The 23,917-nt window shown below is 42.9% G+C and overlaps 2 long non-coding RNA genes across 2 annotated transcripts in view; both read right to left on the bottom strand.

Moving 5' to 3' along the window:
* Positions 1-17,644, bottom strand: part of LOC145998374 (uncharacterized) — a 49,556-nt gene extending 31,912 nt beyond the window's left edge. Inside the window, exons 1-2 of the long non-coding RNA XR_014443310.1 lie at positions 17,568-17,644; positions 15,683-15,869 (exon numbers count right to left, since the gene is read on the bottom strand). This is a non-coding gene — a long non-coding RNA (uncharacterized LOC145998374). The remainder of the gene's footprint in view (positions 1-15,682; positions 15,870-17,567) is intronic.
* A 1,379-nt stretch (positions 17,645-19,023) lies between these two features.
* LOC145998560 (uncharacterized) lies at positions 19,024-23,225 on the bottom strand. Its single transcript, XR_014443327.1, has 3 exons — positions 23,095-23,225; positions 20,041-20,202; positions 19,024-19,146 (listed from the first exon to the last, which is right to left on the bottom strand). It is a non-coding gene; the product is annotated as an uncharacterized LOC145998560 (long non-coding RNA).
* Between the last annotated feature and the right edge of the window lie 692 nt (positions 23,226-23,917).

The raw sequence follows: 23,917 nt of genomic DNA, 5'->3' as shown, positions 1-23,917 counted from the left end.
CGTCGAAAACGGTGAGATCTTCGTCTTCGTGTATTTCATATATGTTGCGCGTTTCGTTCCAACGTGCCAGAGGAATGTTTCTTGCTTTCTGAACACCACGATTCGATATCAAGGTCATGGTGGGAACGCTAGCTTTTCTGCCGTGAGACCAGTACGAAAATTCGTTTATCTGAATTGTACCATCGAGGAGAAACTTGTAGTACGGATGATAAGGATGTAACATGTACAGTTTGTTACCTTCGACGAACGTGGAGATTCTCTGTTGATTGGGTATGCTGTTGATTTCGATGGCTTGCAGAGAATGCAGTTTAGCGAATTTAGTATCGACGCTAACGAGGTTGCTGTGAAGCTGTCCCAGTGTATTTTGTACAGGCAACAAATGTTCGACGATGGTATCCGTTACTGTAGAAAATGACGGTTTGATTTTCACTTCCACGTTCAACTGCTTGTAGTTTTCGTTGAGTTCTTGTAACTTGGCACCGAAAGAGGCCAGCGTCGATTCCTGCGTGGATTCCAACACTCCAACTTGATCTCTGATGTTGACGACGATACTCTGAAGGTTCTCGACTTGATTCAATTTCGAACTTTTCTCGGTAAGATCGTTCACGATGCTTCGCATCTCGGTAAACTGCGTGTGAAGGTCGGCGACGCTCTGCGAAGTGGGCAGCGTCGACACCAGCGAAGCAAGTTCGTCTCGAATCTGTTCCACGTTCGCCGTTTCCGTTTCCAGTCGTTTCAGCATACGTGATATGCTTCTTTTCAAAGCGTGCAATTCTTTGGAGGTGGGGAGATTGGCAACCCTACTCTCGAGATCGCTCAACGAACTTTTGATGTCGCTCGAATCGGATAGTGCCGTCACCGCCGTTTTCAATTTTTCCAAATCTTCGCTCGAAGGTACGCTCGTCCGTAACGATTCCAAGTCACCCTGTATGTTGTCCAGTACGTGATGAAAATGAGCAAGGTTCGATTCGACGTTCAAATTTTCTAAATATTCGATCTTCTGCTGAACCGTGCTCAACGTGTCTTGTATGCTCGTCAACGCACTTGCTTCAGCGTGAATATTTTTAATTTCTTCGTTGATCAACTCCAGAGACGCCTGAAGCGTAGCGATGGTGGTTTGAATGTGTTCGAAATCTTGATAAGCCTCCAATTGAATTTTTATGTTCGCGACGCTTTTGCCGATGACCTGCAGTTCGTCTGACGATGGTAGGTTCGTCATGGTATCTTCCAAAGTCTGTAACTTGGATTTAATTTCTTCCAACGTGCTGGCGAATTCTTCTTGTAATTTGGAAACAACAACATGCAAGCGTTCTACATCAATATCCTTCACGACGGTTTGAAGTTCAGAGAAATTCTTTTCGATTGCGGAAGTTCGTTCTTCGATTTCGAGTTTCAATTTTTCCAAATCTTCATTTTTCGATTGAAATTGTTGTAATTTGGCCAAATCATTTTGAAGCTTATCCACGCTCAACTGTATATTTTGAACGTTGTCGTAAGAAGGTACGTCGACATAATTTTTTATGAGCGTTTTCAGTTCGGAATCGATTTTCAGAATGGGGTCCAGACATTGCGTTTGGAGCGTAGCAATCTCCGACTCTAAACTTTTGTTTAAGGTCTCCTGCAAAGCGATCAAATCGCTCCTCAACTTTTTAATTCTGACGTCCAACATGAGAATCTCTTCTGCGTGGTCTACACGTTTGGTGTGGCCGAAAATATCGTTAGGCATTTTGGTTAACGGTTATTTATAATAGGATAGACGATTCGTAATTCTACGAAGAGAGGAATAAGTTTGTCGTAATCTCCTAGGAGTTCAACGTATAAACAATCTCCTGCAGAAACATCGTACGTAATGTTAGAAAGCATCTTGTCGTGCTTGATTCGAAAAATGTTCTTGCCGGTAGATATTTTGATTTCGCCTACGTTTTCCGGATTCACGGTGATTTGAAGTTTTCCATCGATCGGAATTTTGTAAAAATGTAAATTGTTGTTGAAGACGTAAAACATCTTGCCCACATCGTCATCCAATTTCGTCCAAATGCTGTTAAGGTGAACAATCAGTAGACCGTTGAGTTTAGTTAACATGGAAGGTAGAAATTCATGATCTGTCGTCGCGCGGTGTACAGTCTCCATGTTGGTTTGTTTTCGGAAACCAAAGAGATTCATAGGTATGCTGGTTATTTAAAATACGGTCAAAGTTTTTTGTAATAACAGTCAGTGTTTTTTTTTTTTTTTTTTGTAATAACTAACAAAATGTTTTGTTTTTTTTTTTGTTTTTTTTATGAATCTTCTGTTGAAGATGGGCATATGTTGCAGGTTTTGCTTTCTGCTAAGCGATAGTGCCCCCACGGCAGTGTGTGGATTCCACATTGGAGAACGCACCTCTTGTCGTCGCGTGCGTCCAGGGCAATCTTCCTCACCTTGTTGGTGGTCAACACATGGTCGACGCTCTGGATGCGCTGTTCTGCTCTTAGAACCGACGACCTGGTTTTGAGGCAATCCACGAAGTCCTCGAATGTGAGATGCTCCCGAACCACCTGTCTGCTGACACCCTTGGCCTTCTTGGTAACGCTGCCCTCAGCTTTGATGGTATAGGCCTTGGCGCGAAGACCTGCAAACTCGAGAATTATATCACCGTTCTTCTCGTCTTTGAGTTTGCCAGGCTTCTTCTTGTTGCAAGTCGGGATTTTGTATCGGTTTGGCTGGGGATAGCCTGACGTGTCAAAGAGGTTCACAAAAGCTGGTACCGTGGCTATATCCCTGTACGCATCGGGTGAGTGGACGTGGTACATCAAACTATCTGTGTCCGTGTAGAGTAGGTTGATATTGTCGTTATAGTGCTGGCGTAGTATCCCATAATATATTTGAAACATGTGCAGTTTGCTCAGGTCTAATACTGAGGCACCAACATAAATTGGCTTGTTGAGCATCACCTTGTTCTTCCTCATATGCACTAGAGCAAGCTGCTCATTATAAATAGTCCTCGATTTAAATAACGGGTTTGCTACGAGCCTGCGACATTGTACTTTGTTTGATATTAGCCTCACATCTACATGATTTCGCACATTCTCCATAGTTTTCCCAAACACCGCATTGTTCATTAACTTGAAGAAATCGCGATCGAAATCAGAAGTGGCGACTGTACGATGTTCGGTGTTGAGCTCGATGTATGACCTCAACCATTGAGAATGCTCGAACATCAAAACTTGATGTACTGTGCGGACGGTAACCCCTTGCTTCATCAACCACCGGAGGTTTTGGTAGTGCAGGACATAACGCTCTTTGGGCTCGAAGTCCATGACGAGCTTCTTCTGTTTGGAATCGGGTGGACACTTGAACTCGGGTGCAGGGGGAAGATCGCAGAACAAATCCTGCAGCTTCTCGGAGAACTCGAGGTCCACCTCGGCAAAAAATCCGCATTCCTCATCGTTGAAACCTTCAACGTCGAAGTTGGAGGGATCAGCCCACTCGAAACCTCTAAAAGGGAGTGGCTGCATCATGGAGTGTCCGTAGAGGTTATTAACGTCCGTGTACATGATGTAGCTGGACGGTTGTGAGGGGTCGTAACCGGTGGCCATGTGATGGTTGTTGGCATGCGAGTGTCGCTGCGACACCTGGACCATTCCACCCCGCACGGCACGTTCCACAAACAGCATCATGTCTACGTCCGAAAGAAGCTCCAGCTCAATTTTCGTCACCAGAAACATGGCTGACCATGCCAGTCCGGGGAGACTATAGAAGTAGGCGGGATCCAGGTGGTAGATGGTCTTCGCAGTTGCACGAAACACCTGGATCACGTCGGCGAGGAGCGTCACATCAAGTCTGAGGTAGGCGTCGTGGTAGTCTCCGAGATTTTGGCAATCCAGCTCGCGCCACATGGACTGAGCATGGTTATAGTCATCCTCAGAGATGCCCGAGCCTCGCAGTTTGCTATAGAAGTTTGCTCGAGGAGGAAGCGACGTCTCCGCAAACTTGGTAGAGTCGGTGACGTATTCGTAGGGGTAGACCCCCTTACGCCTGAAGAGACTGGCGTCCAAGTTCGGAAAATTCGCAGAGGTGATGAGCATTTTCTCGTCGCTAAGCTTCCCCGCGAGAGCATCGAGGCTGGCCGGGAGGAACCTCAGGGAGTCGAGGAAGCGAAGTTCGACGGTAGAGTCGGATTCTGGGATTCGAACCCATTTGCTCACACTGATGTAACGCTCCTCGTTCTGCGCCAGGACGTTGATTCGCTCGTTGTCGTACCCAAGATGCTTGATCAGGTGGTGAAAGTCGTACCCCGAGCCATTGTGAAAAAACACAGGGATGAAGCGCGGGTCCCGAGCCAAGCGGTTGCAGTCGTTGCACCAAGGACCAACATACCTACCGTTAAAGTGATCGTGGTGTCGGACTTTACAGTTGTTGGCGGTGTACTCCTCGACGCAGACAGGGCAAGTGATGGCCTCATCGTGTCTACGTTGATCGTCGGGGGACAGTGGGAGCATAGACTTGGGGGTCAACAGCACCTTCCCTATCTCGATAGCCTCGACAACCATCCTCTCGAGGAAGTGTTTGGCTGCGTCGAGACCACGGTACACGTAGGGCTCGGGGGCGATGTGTTGGTCTCGTCGTACCACAACGTATGCGAAACTGGATGCCTCGTGGAGTTGGTAAGGGGTAGTGGAGGAAACTTCGGGATCGGGATCGCAAGTGGACAGGGGTTTGAGGAAGGCCTCGAAATCCGCGATGATGATAGCAGGGTGCTCCACCATGGCGCCGTGCATGTGGAAACGCTCCACGGTGCCAGGTTTGGGCAAGTCTGCCAGCCCCGGTTCGTTGGCTTTGCAGTAGAGCTTGTGGTTAGCGAGCTTCTCGGCAGCGATGTTGGGACCTCTGATGCGCTGGTAATCCTGCTGTTTTTGATTACGAAATTTAGACAAGCACCTGGGACAAACTTCTATGTGGTGTTCGTCTTTGCTCAGCTGGCTCGAAACAAGCCGAGAGAGGGAGCGGATGAGGGTGTAATGGTGGTGGGCCTTGTTCTTGATGAGTAGGAGATGGATTTCTCGAGCATCATTGTCCTCTACGTCGCTCACCCGGATAGGGTACACCACTTTTTTGTCGATGAGGCCATAAACATTGATGGCCAACCGAGGGTTGTGTGTACGGGCCTCGAACTTGCGAATGTCCGAGACCTCCACCGGGTAGCCAATCCCAGCAATGGCATCTTCCAGTTCTGGCTCGTAGGGTAGGTAGTGGTTAACTCGGTGTGGATGGTTTTTCCGGTCGACAGGGTGTAATGCTGCAAGCACAGACCAAACAAAGCACTTGGCGTCACTGTTCTGAATGTTCAGGACAGCCTTCTTTGCCTCAATTGCTTCTGGTAAGGGGACGTAGCTGGAGGCGGAGAAAGGCACAAACTTGGAAAGTTTGACGCGCAGTTCGTGAGGCTCCCCACACAGCGAACCTCCCGAGCCCTTAGCTTCATGTTCTTCTTGCTTTGCCAGCAGCTCCTCGACAAACTTGTTGTAGATGACCTCGAGGTTGTCGACATCCGCCAGATGCAGCATCTTCGCCTTGGTGTTGTGGCAGAAGCTGTAAATTTCATCAGACGGTTTTTTGTACCAGCAACGAAGCGATGCGTAGAATTTAGTGGAGGAGTGCGTAGCCAGTGCATTACTAAAAATAGAAACTATTTCTGCTCGCTTCTCCTCTAAAAAGCTACGAACATCGCAAAAGCCATCCGACAATTGAACATAATCTCCTAATATTCCACCGAAAGCAGACCGGTCTGCTTTTATCGCAGGCTTGACGCGTTTAGCAGGTGGTGCATTGATGGAGGCTGCTTCTGCCTTCCTCTTGGTGGAGGTCGAAGGCTGGGCCCCAGATGTATTTTTGCTTAGACAAGTAAGCTTATGCTTCTTGACATACGCAATTGTAATGTATTTATTGCATCCGGAACACAGTTCGGTGGCAGCCAAATGCTTGCTTGGCACGCAGGTGCGACAATGTCTTGCAAAATTTTTGCTTGATATGGCTGTTTTGCACACAGGGCAACTTTTCATGGAGCGCATTTTTTTTGGGTATGTTTATTTATATGTGATCGGTTGGTGGTAGAGTGTTGTCTTCCTCAAATATGTGTTTTAATCAACCCTATAAAAAAATTGAAAAAATATATAAGAAAAATATGATTGTAGATAGAAAAAAAATAAATATTGTATGCATGTGTAATTCTATTTAGCTTATTTTTGCTAGACACAAATCTTCTTCAGATTTTATTGCCCACTAATATATTTTTCTACCAATCTAATAGAAGTGTGAAACTATGAAAATGTTCTGAGACAATCTTCTCTAGAATATTCTTCCCCAAAGCTAATGTTAACAACCTGTTGTAACCTAAGCATCGTGTGTATTGCATCCGGCGAAGCCACGCTAACGCCCAAGCAGCTCGCTATTATGTACCTGCACGCTCCGGATATGCTGACGATCTTCCATCCCAGCTCGCTGTTGTGTGCCTGCATGCTCCGGTTATCTCGCTCGCTCTGAAACAAAATATAAACAAAACAAATTGTATACACCCCAGCGACCCGCTATTATGTACTTGCATGCTCCAGATGTTGCGGGGTAGGTGTACTGACGAGGCTCACCGTTGTGTAACTTTCGTCGTCCCAAGGCCTACGTATTGTTGATAGCACACGCAGAGAGGAGAGGGAGCAAAATTGTAGTTTTTCTAGATGTGTTTGCGCCATAATACAGAAATAATAAGAGACGCCAGCGCGTGCACGTGTGTGTGTGTGGCACATCGTTCCCGAGAGAGGTTTACAAAAGTCACGATATACAAACATTAGTGTCCCCGAGACTTGGAAGATTACGATAAAGTGCATTCGTACTTCAAAAATGAGAAAATGCATTATTTACTCATCACGCTGTGTCAGCGCAACGAATAAATACGCGAAACATAATCTACCGATAGGCGCGCGCGCGCGTGTGTGGCACATCGTTCCCGAGAGAGGTTTACAAAAGCCGTGTCCGGATTGGCAAGCGCTCCATCCCATTCTTCCCCGTTGCTCTCGCGTGCACTCGAAGTCGCGTCCAAGTCGTCCGAATCTGCATGTCCCCTTGTAGTACGGCTGTCACTTTTCCCGCCAGGTGTCAGCCCGAACTTCACCCACCGCGCTCTGGGGCGCAAACAAACATGACAATGATTTCCACCTAACTACTCACATTAAAAATATAACACGCTATTTCATTATTTATGTTTTCTGCATTCAGTATTATCGATAAAATATTAAAATATAACTGAGTTTTACATCCTCTAATCAGTAAATATTGTCTGTACAAAGTAAAAGTTAGAATATGGCTGCCAAGCGCAGCGTCACAGCAAGTTCAAGCGTGCATCTGTCGCGCCTCTCTGCTCTTCCCTCCGACTCCACGTCTACCGCAAATTCGGACAACAGAGATTGGCTGAGTCCCGGATGGAACAGCGCTCTAGGTGACATCTGCTGCTGATTCGGACGCAACCCTGGCCACTTCTATTAGTCAGTGTTGCCAACTCCCATTTGTAGGTTAGCTTCGCCTGTAAAATATCACATGATGAAATATTCTTCAGGTAAGTTGGCAACATTGAACCGCAATTGATGTTACCAGTGTTGTCAACTTCTATTTGTAGGTTAGCTTCGCCTGTAAAATATCACATGGTGAAATATTCTTCAGGTGAGTTGGCAACATTGAACCGCAATTGATGTTACCAGTGTTGTCAACTTCTATTTGTAGGTTAGCTTCGCCTGTAAAATATCACATGGTGAAATATTCTTGAGGTGAGTTGGCAACACTGGCAACATCAATTGATGGCACTTAACCCGTGCACCTCCACTAGTCAGTGTTGCCAACTCCCATTTGTAGGTTAGCTTCGCCTGTAAAATAACATGTGGTGAAATATTCTTGGGGTGAGTTGGCAACACTGAACCGTAATTGATGGCACTCAACCCGTGCACCTCCACTAGTCAGTGTTGCCAACTCCCATTCGTAGGTTATCTTTGCTTGTAAAATATCACATGGTGAAATATTCTTGGGGTGAGTTGGCAACACTGATCGCCAATTGATGGCGCTCAACTGAGCTGATTACACTAATCAGTGTTGCTAACTCCCATTGGTAGGTTAGCTTCGCTTGTAAAATATCACATGGTGAAATATTCTTGAGGCGAGTTGGCAACACTGAACGCCAATTGATGTTGCAGAACCCGTGCACCTCCACTAATCAGTGTTGCCAACTCCCATTCGTAGGTTAGCTTCGCTTGTAAAATATCACATGGTGAAATATTCTTGAGGTGAGTTGGCAACACTGCGAGAAAGCCTCAAGCGTTGCCAGCTCCTTGCTTGAGGTTAGGTTATACCCAAAAACAAAAACCTTGGTGATTTTTTCGAGTAGGGGGTTGGCAACACTGCGAGCGCCACCGAGCGCCATTTTCGGGGCGCAGAACCGGGGACACTGTACTACTCTGTAGGTTAGCTTCGCCTGTCAAATATCACATGGTGAAATATTCTTGAGGTGAGTTGGCAACACTAAACCGCAATTGATGTTGCCAGTGTTGCCAACTCCCATTTGTAGGTTAGCTTCGCCTGTAAAATATCACATGGTGAAATATTCTTGGGGTGAGCTGGCAACACTGCGAGAAAATGAGGCTCATGCCTTACGAGAGAAATCCATTAAGGCGAGCCTCACCGAGCCTCATTTTCGGGCGCTGAACCGGTGCTCCTGTACTACTGACACTTGAACTCGGGTGCAGGGGGAAGATCGCAGAACGAATCCTGCAGCTTCTCGGAGAACTCAAGGTCCACCTCGGCGAAGAACCCATGTTCCGAATCGTCGAAACCTTCAACGTCGAAGTTGGAAGGGTCAGCCCACTCGAACCCTCTAAAGGGGAGTGGCTGCATCATGGAGTGCCCGTACAAGTTATTCACGTCCGTGTGCATGATGTAGCTCGACGGTTGGGTGGAGTCGTAGCCAGTAGCCATGTGACGGTTGTTGGCGCACGCGTGCCGTTGCGACACCTGGACCATGCCACCCCGCACGGCGCGTTCCACAAACAGCATCATGTCTACGTCCGAAAGAAGCTCCAGCTTAATTTTCGTCACCAGAAACATGGCTGACCACGCCAGTCCGGGGAGACTATAGAAGTAGGCGGGATCCAGGTGGTAGATCTTCATTGCGGTCGCCCGGAACGTCTGGAACACGTCGGCGAGAAGCGTCACATCAAGTCTGAGGTAGGCGTCGTGGTAGTCTCCGAGAGTTCGACAACCTAGCTCGCGCCACATGGACTGGGCGTGATGATATTCTTCGTCGGTGATGTTCGAGCCCCGTAGCTGACTGTAGAACTTCGCCTGGGGAGGTAGCGACGTCTCCGCAAACTTGGTAGAGTCGGTGACGTATTCGTAGGGGTAGACCCCCTTACGCCTGAAGAGACCGGCGTCCAAGTTTGGAAAATTTGCAGAGGTAATAAGCATTTGTTCGTTGCTCAGCTTACCTGCAAGAGCATCGAGGCTGGCCGGGAGGAACCTCAGGGAGTCGAGGAAGCGAAGCTCGATGCTCCTGCTTTTTGAGTTGGGGATCGGCACCCACTTGCTGACGCTAATATAACGCTCCTCGTTTTGTGCCAGGACATTGATTCTTGCATTGTCGTATCCAAGATGTTTGATCAGGTGGTGAAAGTCGTACCCCGAGCCATTGTGAAAAAACACAGGGATGAAGCGCGGGTCTCGGGCCAAGCGGTTGCAGTCGTTGCACCAAGAACCAACGTACCTACCGTTAAAGTGATCGTGGTGATGGACTTTACGGTTGTTGATGCTAAACTCACAGGTGCACACAGGACAGGTAGTAGCCTCCTCGTGTCTATGTTGATCGTCGGGGGACAGTGGGAGCATAGACTTGGGGGTCAACAGAAACTTCCCTATCTCGATGGCCTCGTCAACCATTTTCTCGAGGAAGTGTTTGGCTGCGTCGGGACCGCGATACATGTAAGGCTCGGGGGCGATGTGTTTATCTCGTCGCACCACAACATATGCGAAACTGGATGCCTCGTGGAGTTGGTAAGGGGTGGTGGAAGAAACTTCAGGATCGGGATCGCAAGTGGACAGGGGTTTGAGGAAGGCCTCGAAATCCGCGATGATGATAGCGGGGTGCTCCACCATGGCACCGTGCTTGCGGAAACCCTCCACGTCGCCAGGTTCGGGCAAGTCTGCCACCCCCGGTTCGTTGGCATTACAGTAGAGCTTGTGGTTAGCGAGCTTCTCGGCAGCGATGTTGCGACCTCTGATGCGCTGGTAATCCTGCCGTTCTCGATTACGAAATATAGACAAGCACCTGGGACAAACTTCTATGTGGGTTTTGTCTTTGCTCAGCTGGCTCGAAACAAGCCGAGAAAGCGAGCGAATAAGGGTGTAGTGATGGCGAGTTTCATTCTTGATGAGCAGAAGATGAATTTCCAGCACACCATCGTCGTCTACGTTGCTCACCCGGATAGGGTACACCACATTTTCGTCGGTGAGGCCATAAACGTTGATGGCCAACCGAGGGTTGCGTGTACGGGCCTCGAACTTGCGAATGTCCGAGACCTCCACCGGGTAGTCGATCCCAGCAATAGCATCTTCCAGCTCTGGCTCGTAGGGTAGGTAGTGGTTAACTCGGCGTGGTTGGTTTTTCCTGTGGACAGGGTGCAATGCTGCAAGCACAGACCAGAGAAAGCACTTGGCGTCACTGTTTTGAATGTTCAGGACGGCCTTCTTTGCCACAATTGCTTCTGGTAAGGGGACGTAGCTGGAGGCGGAGAGAGGCACAAACTTGCAAAGTTTGACGCACAGTTCGTGAGGCTCCCCACACAGCGAACCCCCCGAGCCCTTGGCTTGATGTTCTTCTTGCTTTGCCAGCAGCTCCTCGACAAACTTGTTGTAGATGACCTCGAGGTTGTCGACATCCGCCAGATGCAGCGTCTTCGCCTTGGTGTTGTGGCAGAAGCTGTAAATTTCACCAGACGGCTTCTTGTACCAGCAACGTAGCGATGCGTAGAATTTAGTGGAGTGCGTTACAAGCGCATCGCCGAGGATGGAAATAATTTGGGCTTGCACGTTCTCCAAAAAACTACGCACGTCGCATGAGCCCTCCGAAGTAAAAGGGGGGAAGTCCTCTAACAAACGCTGGAAAGCAGACTGGTTTGCTTTCGCCACAGTCTTGATGCGCTTGGCGGATGGTGGCGAGGCTGCTTCTGCCTTCCTCTTGGTGGGGGTCGAAGGCTGCCCCCCAGATGTATTTTTGCTTAGACAAATAAGCTTATGCTTTTTGACATACGCAATTGTAATGTGTTTATTGCATCCGGAACACAGTTCGCTGGCAGCCAAATGCTTGCCTGGCACGCAGGTGCGACAATGTCTTGCAAAATGTTTGCTCGATATAGTTCTTTTGCACACAGGGCAACTTTTCATGGAGCGCATTTTTTTCGGGGTATGTTTATTTATATATGAGTGGTGTTGCCTTCCTCAAATATGTGCTTTAATCAACTCTATAAAAAAATAAAAAAATATATAAGAAAAATATAATTGTAGATAGAAAAAAACACAATAAATATTGTATGCATGTGTAATTCTATTTAGATTATTTTTGTTAGACACAAATTTTCTTCAGATTTTATTGCCCATTAGTATATTTTTCCACCAACCAGCCAACACAATACCGCCGAGGTCACCCGTACAAAAACCGAGCGAAACTAGGCGAAGCAGACCTTCAGGTGGGAACAATAACGCGAGAGACAATCAGACGCCACCACATCACGTTCCCACGCTAACTCCTCCAGTTACCAGCAGCACTCTGCCAAATAACCAAAATACTACAACAACAATTAACCCACCCACTATTGCCAGCACTACCACTACCATACAAAAAAAACACGTGAAACCCTACAGAGGTGCGATTATCTACAACCGCAGCCGTTAGAAAACCTTTTACTTTTTTTTGGTTGGGCACCATGCACCCTGGCGAGGTTGTAGGGGCCAGGAATCCTAAAAAAAAAAACAATTATTTATTTGTTTGTTTGCCTCACAATACAGGTGCGCGCGCGCGCGTATGCATGTGCAGCACATCGTTCCCGCGAGAGAGGTTTACAAAGGTCACGATAGGTCTCCCCCTCTTTATCTTACAGCAATATTGGCATCTCTATTTTTTTAGTTGTAGGTGGGTTGCCAACACACTCTAGTTAATAATGCTACATATTATACACACACACGCACGCACATACTGTGTTGCCATCCATCCCTCTCTCTCTTTTACGGCAGTATATATTTGTTGCCGGTTCTCCTTACCCAGTGTATGTATGTTACGTCAGTATATAAATTAGTTAAGCCCTTGCCGAGTAAAAAAAAGCTGTAGGTAGGTGTTGGTAATACTGTCGGTTGTTTAACTCTTCCCTCTCTCTCTTTTTTTTTGTAAAAAGCTATGGCAAAAATACCAGTAGGTTGGCAACACTGCTTTATGCACTGTAAGGCCTCAAGCAGTATTGCCAGCTCCTTGCTTTAGGTTAGGTTAGACCAAATAAAAACCTTGGTGACTTTTTCGAGTAAGATGTTGGCAACACTGCAAGGCAAGCCTCAAGCAGTGTTGCCAGCTCCTTGCTTTAGGTTAGGTTAGACCAAAAAAAAAACCTTGGTGATTTTTTCGAGTAAGAGGTTGGCAACACTGGTGAGGTTAACATACACCATGAAAGGCTTCAAAATATCAGTTGGTGAAATTTTCGTGGGGTGAGTTGGCAACACTGGTGAGGTTAACATACACCGTAAAAAGCTACGCCTCGCCCGAGTTGGCAACGCTGGTGAGGTTAACATACACCGTGAAAGGCTACGACGAGTTGGAAACAGTGGTGAGGTTAACATACACCGTAAAAAGCTACGCCTCGCCCGAGTTGGCAACGCTGGTGAGGTTAACATACACCGTGAAAGGCTACGACGAGTTGGAAACAGTGGTGAGGTTAACATACACCGTAAAAGGCTACGCCTCGCCCGAACACGTACACTCACACACAAAAAAAAAGCTAAAAAATTATACACCGTGAAAAGCTACGACGAGTTGGCAACACTGGTGAGGTTAACATACACCATAAAAGGCTACGCCTCGTCCGAGTCGGCAACGCTGGTGAGGTTAACATACACCGTAAAAGGCTACGCCTCGCCCGAGTTGGCAACACTGCGAGCCCCACCGAGCCCCATTTTCAGTTTCTGAACCCGGGACACTGCCCTACTTGGATTATTTTCTAGAAATTAAAAGTATTGAATGACAGAAAATAAAATTTATATTATTTTTGACACAAAACCTGAGTTATGACATGATACTAAAGAAACATCCATAAAAATTCTTATCCGAATCAAAGTGTGAACAATTTTTAACCCACCTTGGTGTACGAAGGGTTAATGCTTAAATTTACGAAACAATGTATTATAATTCAATGTTAAGTCCACTTTATGCACATATAGCCTAATCGGGACTGAAACTACAATTTAAAGTGTGACCTGTGAAATACGCCTCCACCGGGTATCGAACCCGGAAACCCTTGATTACTTATACATTTTTTGAAAGATTACGAATTTATCTTCAACTTTTATGTGAAACACCTTACAGAATTTATCGTCTATCAAAAATGATTAGACAGTTTTCAAATGTTTTCGACTTTTACCTTTTTGCCCATTATTTATGTAATTATAAGAATTCCGTACGAGATAGGAAAATAATTTAAAAGTCAATATGAGTAATTAATGCCGAATCTACAAATCTTCAGAGTAAAAAGCAAAGGAGTTAGGCTGGGTACAATTGGTCATGACAGAAACAGATTAGGCTTAGGGGGAACCATATTGGTGTGTTCCATGCGGACGTCCGCAATTATGAATTCAACTAAAAAATTTTAAATTGGAAGGGGGTGATGTGACATAATATGTTGATGGTGAATTCATATTATGACACTGTTTTCTCACATCTGAAAATGATACATTTGTTACAATCATGCAGTCGTAACTTTTTCCTGATTAAAGATAGGTTGAAGAAACCTTCACCACTGCATTTCTCGTGAAATTCTAGCTTGATTTGATTGTATTCTGACTGCCACGAGGAAGACCCGGGGTGGGTAATCTATGGTCGGAATTTTTCCGGTTTTGTCCCCGCATGAAGCGGCTCCTCTAGGGCCCACTCAGCTTCAAATCATGGCACCCGGGTAGGGGGTGTAATGGCGGTCGCAGCGTGTTGATGATCACATCACCTGCAAGATAGCCGACATCGAAAATATGTGGGGCTCTACTTTCCCATACCCTAAATGTTCCTTCATGGCACGAAACTTTACCTGTATACGTATATTGTATTCGTTTCTGTACCCCTGACAGTGGCGTGGCGTGACTTTTTCAAAAGTGTTACCGGTCGCGGTCATCAGACGTTATCATCTCCACCCTACCCCACCCAAAAAACAACAAAAAAAAAACATGCCTTCGATCTGGATTTTTGTTCATTCCGGTTTTTTTTTCTTTCAATCCGCTCAGTGATTTATTTAGCCACAATCACTCCTAGAAAGAGAGTTACCGCGAAAATCCAGTGAATAGTAGTCGAGCCTTTGTCAACCATCTCTGTTTCTTTGCAAAGAGGTGGAAAGGGGAAAAAGAACCTCGGGTCAGTTTGACGTTTCTGCGATGAGCAACGACAGAATTCCCCTTCTCCAGCGGTGGAAGGGAAGTCCAGATGTACGTTCTACTGTTGCCAACTTAGTTTTTTGGAGCAAGGTTTGTCCAAATCACGAATCACATCAAATACTTATCTCTTCGTCTATTACGTAAACGGTTTCAGTTGTAGTTAAATCCAGCTTTGGTTTTGCAGTCTAGCTCTTGTTGCTTCAGAGAAATAGTATCCCCGTTTTAGGCGGGATTTAACTCTTTTCTGGAAATCCAATGTGACAACACTTGCTGATCCTGTAGACCGCAGCGGCAACAGGGCCGTTAAACAGGAATATGAATAACGCCATGGCACACTTGCCTCCTCAAGTCTTTCCTCGCTGTTCCCTTGCATTGGCGCCCTTTCCTCCTGTAGCCTCTTGAGGGTAGCGGAACGGCCTGTCTCTTCGCTTTTGTCGGCTGCAGAAAAAATGTCCTCTGCAATATACACTCAACTCGGTTAACTTATTTAACAATGTTGTTATGTTATTAAGAAAAAAACTTTTCAATTTCTTTACATTTTTCTGTTACCTGCGGCAACACCGGTTACATGCACGTCACGCCTCTGACCCCTGAGTAACTAAGTTTATTTTTTAACATACGAACCCTCTACTATGTAAATGACTGAGGGCCCCCTAAAGCCTTAACTCCCCCCCCCCCCCTTCCCGCACTGCGGGGTTTTGCGGCTTGTAGACCGGGCACTGTGAGTAATCGATTCAAACAAACCAAGGTCCCACGATGTTTCATTTCCGAGATATTATAGCGAAAGCAATTTGGCGCCATTTTCATCTTTAGAGAGGTGGGGACTTTTGTGGAATACACCTGTTATCATGGTTCTAACATCCTGCCAAAAATCAGCTTCCCCTTATTCTTTTTTCCTTCATGGACCTATTTTTCTCCTTAATTTATTGGACTAATGGGCCAAGTTCAAAATCTCTTTCACATTCGAGCAGTTTTGCTTAATTTAATCTGAAGACATTACCTTGTTCGTCGGGAAATATACAACGCCTGGTGTGAATGCTGAGGTCTCGCAGTTCTTCATCAGCTATCACTTCGTGCACCTTCACATTCACTTTGAGACAATATAAGCTGCTAATATTTCTTGTCCATTGTTCACCCATCCACACGTTGTCTTTAGAGACATTGGCTCCAGGTAACATCAGAGCAACCTGTAAAATTTGAATTGATTTATTCTTAACTACCAGAGTTGGGTAACTAATGTTAGTCACAATAATTCTATGTTATCATGCAATGATAATTGGACATTATCCATTGTTGAGTCCTTCTGTCTACACTTAGGTGAAAGACCATACTTGAAGCGAGCATCCTCCGAGTATGGTCTTGCAGTGCGGTCTTGAAGTCGTAGACTGGAAGTGAATGTCTTTCGAATTGAACTTCGACTGCAGCGCCAAATACGATCAGTAGATAAAACTGAGGACATGTTGTTTTCCCCGCGTTCAAAACACTTCTCTTTCACCACAGAAATCGCATAATATTTCAAATGTTCTTACAAATACATTGCCACACATTAGAAGAACTTTAACCAACAATTTGCTGTCCCATAACATATATTTAACCTGTGTTACTGGCTTTCTACCTCCGTGATTTTAAACAAATGAACAACGAGTGCAGAAATCACGTCTACCTAGTCAGCAACGATCTGTGCTGCGAGCTATGCACTTGTGTACTTCTGTACTTGGCGCTTTTGAACTGTACTAGGTGACATCACTTTCGTCAAGACCATACTTCAAGTCTGTACTTTGAACCTTTTGTGCAGAGCCTGACACTACATTATGAGAAAGCTGCTCTTCTCAAGTCTTCAGATGATCAATTTGTCTTTTTGCCTTTGGTGAGGATAGAACTTATGAAGATTGGTGATATTTACTCAGGGTTGTTAAAGGATTCCACAACAGGATCGGAACCTTTATTCTCGTACAATTTAAAATCGGCCCAAGTTGTGTATTGTTTCATTTCAATTCGGAACTTGGACCTAATTGAAATTGATCAGGAAAAAAGATTCCTGGACCGTACTTAAATTCATCCGGAAAAATATTCCTGAAAGGAATTAAAATGCTTTAAACATAAAAAGGTTTAGAACCCATTTACAATTGCTAATTTTCTCTCCCGGACGCGCATTTTTTTCCAGTCAACTTGTGAATGCGGTTTCATTTCTTGCTCTCTAATTGGCTGTTGGAAAGTTACGGTGCTGTGATTGTGAGAATATCTTGTTTTCGCTGTACGTGAGGTTAGGTTAGGTTAGATTAGAAAGCAGCAAATTTGCGCTAAAAATAGGAAATAAGACATTCTCACAAGCACAGCACCGTAACTTTCCAGCAGCCAATCAGAGAGCAAGAAATGAAACCGCATTCACAAGTTGACTGGAAAAAAAACATTCGCCTCTCGGACGGAAGGAATTGACTTCATTGAAAATTCGTGAATCTTTAACAATCCCGATGTTACTCCACGGAGCACCAGGAATTCATGCTACTTTTCACTTCACCTATATTACTATTAATAGCTACTAATACATAAGATTATGCTGCTATTACAAACTGATAATGTTGCTATTAGCAGGATGGGCTACAGAACTTCATTTGTCATGAAGGTGGTGGGTGCAATCCACCATCCCCATTTTCTACGGAAAGTTCGGGAATGGTTGAATGAATTTATCCCCATCACTGGATTGGTCGTCACGACCTGTGCTATATAAGCTTGTAGAATTACTCTTCCATCTCATGTATGCTTTCTTATTGTATGCCATAGATAAGATAAATTATACAAATTTAAAACTCCCATATTATGTTGTGTATGCCTTATATATATTTACGTAAATATTCCGCTATCAATACACATGACTTAAGGCTTACCTTTTTTTCATTAAGATTGTTTGCAAGGTTAAGTTCTAGTACTTGACTACCTACAAAGCGTTGAACTTCTTCCAAACTTTCGTTACTACAAGAAAACAATGTGAGTAGTATTAATAGTTCGTGAGGTCTTTTTAATAATACGATATAAGCAAACAAGCCCGCAATGGTAAAAACACTTTAAACAAATATTCTCTTTCTTGTAATTTTGGTGCTGAAATCTAAAATGGTAATTAAAATGTCCTATCATGTACATTTTATGCACAAAGTTAATTTTTCTATAGTGTTATTTTACAATATAGTTTTAACATTGCCTTAATGAAAAAATATTTTAAAGGTACTAGCTTCGAAAGAAACGAATTTATTGTTAAGCTCAATCCAGAATGAGAACTTCCTAAATTTTCAAAAAGGTCTTTATCATCCTAAATTTTGCATGCCTGTATAATTTATTTTTTAAAAAATCGATGCATCATTTTCCATTAAAATGTGAAAATAATTATGTCGACGCGTAGAAGCAGAGAATTTGAATTTATTCCCTAATTTCCACAGGAGGGTGACGTATTATACTGCAAATATATTCCTGGTTTAGTGAAGAGATTTGGCATTCAGTTAAAGTGTATAAATAAAAGATATATCTACTTATTATTCGCTATATATTTATAAACAGCAGATTGATTACTTTATAACAGATAAATTTCACAAACTTCTCGTTTGCATCAACAGACCAAATGGAGTAGGAAGGGTACTTTTATTGCATATTACATACTTCGTTGAATCAGTTACAGGCTGGCTAATTATATCCTGGAAGAGAAATGAAAAATGTCGTATTTATGAAATTCAAGAGTACATAGTTTGGAATGTGGCTGTAAACGCTAGTACATATATGGGACAAAGTAAACGTCCTCTATAAAGAGAAAATATTAGAACCATTTTAAGAAAGGGCAGAAATATTCTGGTTTTACAGGTCAGAAACTCAACATACTTCTCCACCTGAAAATGTGAAATTAATGGAATTGCTATTAATTGATTGATTTGCTTTATTTTACTTCACCTTTTGTGCCACTTCTGGCTAATTTGCGAAGATGGGGATGACTGATGATACGATGATATTGAAGAATGGACACTCACAAACATCCCTGCCCAGGCCAGGATTCGAATCCGGGACCCCTGGCGTCGTAGCTCGATGGGCTAACCACTCCTCCACGGGGCCGGCAATTGCTATTACTCAGAAGTATAAAATAAGAACAATTGTTGAATTGATCGTTACAAAGTATAATATCTTAATATGATTGGATTATTGTGGAGATCTAAGAGACCGGCTTCCTCATTAACGAGACAAGCTGTCGCAGAATTATTCCTAATTGTAGATATTGTAAAATGCAAATAAAAATTGAAGAAATTAAATACATTCAATGGTATACATATACGTACGAACAATGTCATGGTATATTACCTTCCAAAGTGAGATTTGTAAACATAACAGCCACCTTCTCCTCCTATAAGTTCAAACGCCTCACAGCAAGGAATGTCCCTTCCATTAAAACGACAGGTTCTGAATACCTGACTGCATATGAGAGAAGTGCTGGAAGACAAATTTAAACGATACATAAAATGTAACAAGTCTCATTCATTTTTTAGAAGTCGAAATTAATTTATGAATTTAAAAATAACAAAACTACCCAGAATCATGAATGTAATGATTATATGGCTTTCCGTATTGCGCGTGCACACACACATAACGTATTTAAATTACACTTTGAAAATTAATTCTTCATTTCTTGCATCAACTGCCACCTCAATAATTAAACAATGTGCATTAAAAATGAAAAATGTGGAAATTGAATTAATAACTTTCCAAAAAAATATTTTCAAAATTAGATTATTTAAGGTATTTTGACTACCACGCGAGAAACCTGGGTTCGATCTCCGGCGGGGGAGAACCGGGATTTTTTTCCACCTGTTCAAGCGGTTCCGGCGCCCACCCAGCATCGTATAAAGTGGGTACCTGGAGGAAACTCTGGGGGGTAAAGGCGGCCAGGGGCGTGCTGCTGATCACATCACCCCCACCTTCGGCCGTGATCAAGAAAAAAGTGTGGGGCCCTAACCCCCACACCCCCTATATGACTTCATGGAGTGGTGCATAGCGCAGGAGAGCACTTTACCTTCTTAAAGTTTTTTTGATCTCATGAACCTGCAATGAATAATTCCAAGTGTACCGAGTTTAGGCCTAATTGCTCTTGCTAATTCATTATGTCGATTAAATATAAGTGAATTCCAAATATATTTGCAGCAAAACTTATCTGGAAGTGGAGCTACATCAGAGAGAAAATACAAGAATATATGGTTAAAATATTGGCCAAAATAATATTTTGTTTCATATCCAAAGGACTACATATGGCGTCATCCCTCTTCAACCAATGATGGTTTTCTATCTAAGTCTACTAAATCCACTTTCTAAGTTTCAGTGTATACTCACAAATATCCAAGGTCACTACACACTACTATAGCAGGAAACAATGAAGACGTTCTTTGCTCTCTTTCAAATGTCACAGCACCTTCTAAAACTTCACAAAAACGAAGGTAGAGGAGAAAAATCGTGAGAATGGTGGCAAGAAGAATTCCTATTACGGAGTAGACCCTATGAAAGAGAAACAGATATGTCAGGGATTGTATCGAGACGAGACGAGACTTGGCAGCCATGTCTCGTCTGATTGTGTAGGAGATCTATCTTGAGTTGTAAATCAAGACAACTCAACCTTGCAGCAACACTTCACAAGTCAAAGCATATTATTCCGCGCTGAATATAGTTCTGTGCACAATCGCTATATTCTGACACAGAATCCCTATTTGTAACGAAAGTGTTATTTTAATGTTCAATATGTTGACGAAATGATACTTTGTATAGCACCAACGTATCATTTAGTCCATATATTGAAAATTAAATAAGAATTTTGTTGCAAATATGAGATTTGTGACAGAATGCAGCTCTTAGAGCAGAACTTTAATCTACGCAGAAAAATATGTTTTGACTTGTGAAGTGTTGCTACAATGTGAGTTGTCTTGGAGCACAGGCTGAGAACTAGGTAGATATTTACAGCTCGAGAGATATAAATGTTCAATTCACAGGATGATATCAGGCAGGTATTTAGAAATATGTTTCTGGAGGTCCGAACAAAGTGTCTCAATAATAATAATAATAATAATAATAATAATAATAATAATAATAATAATTATTATTATTATTATTATTATGTTCTAATTGAAATAATTGCATTAAATCAAATTAATACTAATTACAACATATAAATTAATATTGTATTATTATCATTATTATTACATGAATAGGTAAAGAGACGGTATAAGAATAAAGATGCAACAGCGCATATTCATTATGTAGCTTACCTGTAATTAAGATCGGAATAATTTATATAAAAACAAGTGCTCTGGCAATGAAAAAAATGCCAAATACATGAAGAATTTAATATTTATTGAATAACAAAAACAATGTTAGATGCAGTTGGAGAAAAGTAAAGTTTCTGATTAATATTTTATACACATTGTTATGAGTAGTTGTGTGTATAAATCTTTGTAATGTCATTCAAAACTGTATGATCCCAATATAATCCTTGACTTTCAATACGATAACCATCGATTATACAACAAATGCTAAACAAGCATATTTGCATTATTTAATTTTAGCACTAGGTAATCATTTCAGGGGGTCCAGACCCCTGGACCCCCCTAAATACGTCCTTGGATGATATGTATTTTTGCATTTAAACTAGGGTGGTTTTTTTTAGAGTGAGAGAACTTTGAATTGAAATAAAACATAAAAAAATAAGTTTGAAGCCAATTGTGTTTTCATTTGAAAGATAACTTTCTGATATTTACTTTTTGAAAATAATTTCCGGCATATGTCCACCACGACTAGCTGTGATGAACTGGATTCGATCAGTCCAATTTTGAACCACTTTTTCAAGTAATTGGGGACGTATGTCGTTAATAACACGAGTTATGTTGGCTTCCAAAGCGTCAATTGTTGCTGGTTTATCAGCATAAACCAGAGACTTTAGATATCCCAAAGAAAATAATCCAATGGCGTTAGGTCCCATGATCTTGTGAGGTCAATTCACTGACAGCACTGATATTTCCGAAGTGCTCTATACGTTTGGCGAACAGAACATTGATTTTGGAAATATATTTCCACAATTTGTAAACGTTGTTGCGGCGTCAGTCTTTCCATGATCATTTGCCAATGCTCACTGATATGAAATGACAAAACAACATGTCATCAAAACAAAACAAATAAGAGCTATCCCTATCGAAAGTTCTATCACTCTTAAAAAAACACCCTTTATATGTAACTGCAATTGTTGATTGTTAGTGTATGCAAAGACTCAATATTCAGGCTTCAATATAATTTTCCGACAACGTGATATAATCAAGAACCGTTCCTACTCTTTTTAATCACACACACACACACACACACACACACACACACACACACACACACACACAAAATTCAGGCAGGAAATACAGTAGTGCCTTCATTTGGTTATTGTGCCACTCCAAAGCGCACCCGTGTACCGCCTGTATCACCCCCCTTGTCGGCAAATCGGATGTGCGTTTACCTCAACTCAAGAGCATAGTCCGTTTGGTAGCTTTCCAAGCCGAACGGCACAATAAGCAAATTAAGGCACTGTATTTCCAGCATGGAAGTTCCAAGTCCAACTCTAGAAGAACAAAGAGATTTTGCTCCTGGCAAATGACCACAGACCGAACCCGAGTTTCATATCACTGAAGAAGAGAAGCCAATAGCTGTTCACGTTTAGGTGCCACGGCCTAAGGTGGAGGTGCAGGCCTGCGTTCCTCAAGTTACTTTAGCATTGACGCAAAAGTGTTTCCAATTCAATGAAGCTTCCATCTGTAGAGGTTCAAATCTTCGTTCGTTCTGGATTGATTGAGTTATAGTTTTAAGTCCACTTTATGCACAGTAAGGCTAATCGGGACTGGACCTACAGTTTAAAGTGGGATCCGAACCACTATGTGCCTCCACGGGTATCGAAACCGGGACGCCTTGACTACAAGGCAACGACGCTACCACTGCGCCATCGGGGAGGCTCGTTCGTTCTGGAGTTTGCAGTCATGGACTGTAACAACCTTACTGACTTTCAGTAATCGTTATAACCCAGAAGTGTCCCTTACTGCACATGCTACAAACTATGCCCCTTCCCGTAACTCAAAGTGATAATGTTACAATAGAAATATCCACAAATAATTGAAACCTTGCAAAGCATATGGCTGAATCTTATATTGTTATAGAAAATGTATGATCGTGCTTAATGTTTAATTTGTTACCAGATTTGTAGGCCAGGATAAGTTATGAAGTTTAATAACTTAAAAATAGTATTGGCTTCTTTCTGGAGTTTATACAATTCTAGTCTATCATTTAAATGTCTACATTTGTACCACTGCATAATAGGTTGAAATGCAACAGTTATTCAAATGTTACAATACAAAAAATACTCACCGTTTGAAGGTAGCCTCTGTATAGAAGTACCTCAACAAATAAATGCTCGTATTTGACAAGTATATGCGAAATTGTTCGGCTATGCCTGTAAACATCTTCCTTGCAAAAGCTTTATTCTGCAAACACTTCTCCGATCTGGAATACACAAATGTGTACGAATGTTTCTAAATTATATATAATGAAACAGAACTCATAATTCAAACTAATTCAATGCTATCAGTTGAATTTCATGAGGTGAACACTTTCGGAAGTTCTGAGTAAATATCATTTCTAATTAGTAAAGTAATGAAAATGGGAATGAACACATATATCAGTTATGGAACAAATGTAACTTTTCCATCCATCTTTGTTATGTTTGTATTATATATATGCATACATTGGCGAATTTAGCAGGAGTGGCACGGGAGCGTGCCCTACACCAAAAACGATGACAGGGTATTATAAAAAGTACAGATGGATGACCTGCTGTTTAACTAGGAATACCTAGGTATTTAGACTATCTCCCTTCCACTTCTTTAAACGTTCCTATAACTAGATAACATTACATCATTACAAAAAAAGAAAAATGTTCAATCAATCCTTTTACAGATAATAAAAGAATAAAGCCATATACTACATATACATTAGTCGGGACTACATTTACTAAACACTTAACTAAATCAACACAGGAAATTGAATCCGGGACTTGCTGGTAGTGTTGCCCACGAGACGGGACAGGCTTTTTAAAATTCGAGACGGGACGAGACTGACCACCTGTCTCGTCTCGTTTTCAGGAGACGAGACGGCTCCTGAAAAGTCTCATCTCGTCTCGAAAGTCTCGAAA

The sequence above is a fragment of the Lepisma saccharinum genome, chromosome 14, assembly GCF_977018435.1.
Source record: "Lepisma saccharinum chromosome 14, izLepSacc3.1, whole genome shotgun sequence".
Classification (NCBI taxonomy): domain Eukaryota; kingdom Metazoa; phylum Arthropoda; class Insecta; order Zygentoma; family Lepismatidae; genus Lepisma; species Lepisma saccharinum.
The sequence above is the reverse complement of the archived record's forward strand: the minus strand, read 5'-3'. Positions and strand labels throughout refer to the sequence as shown.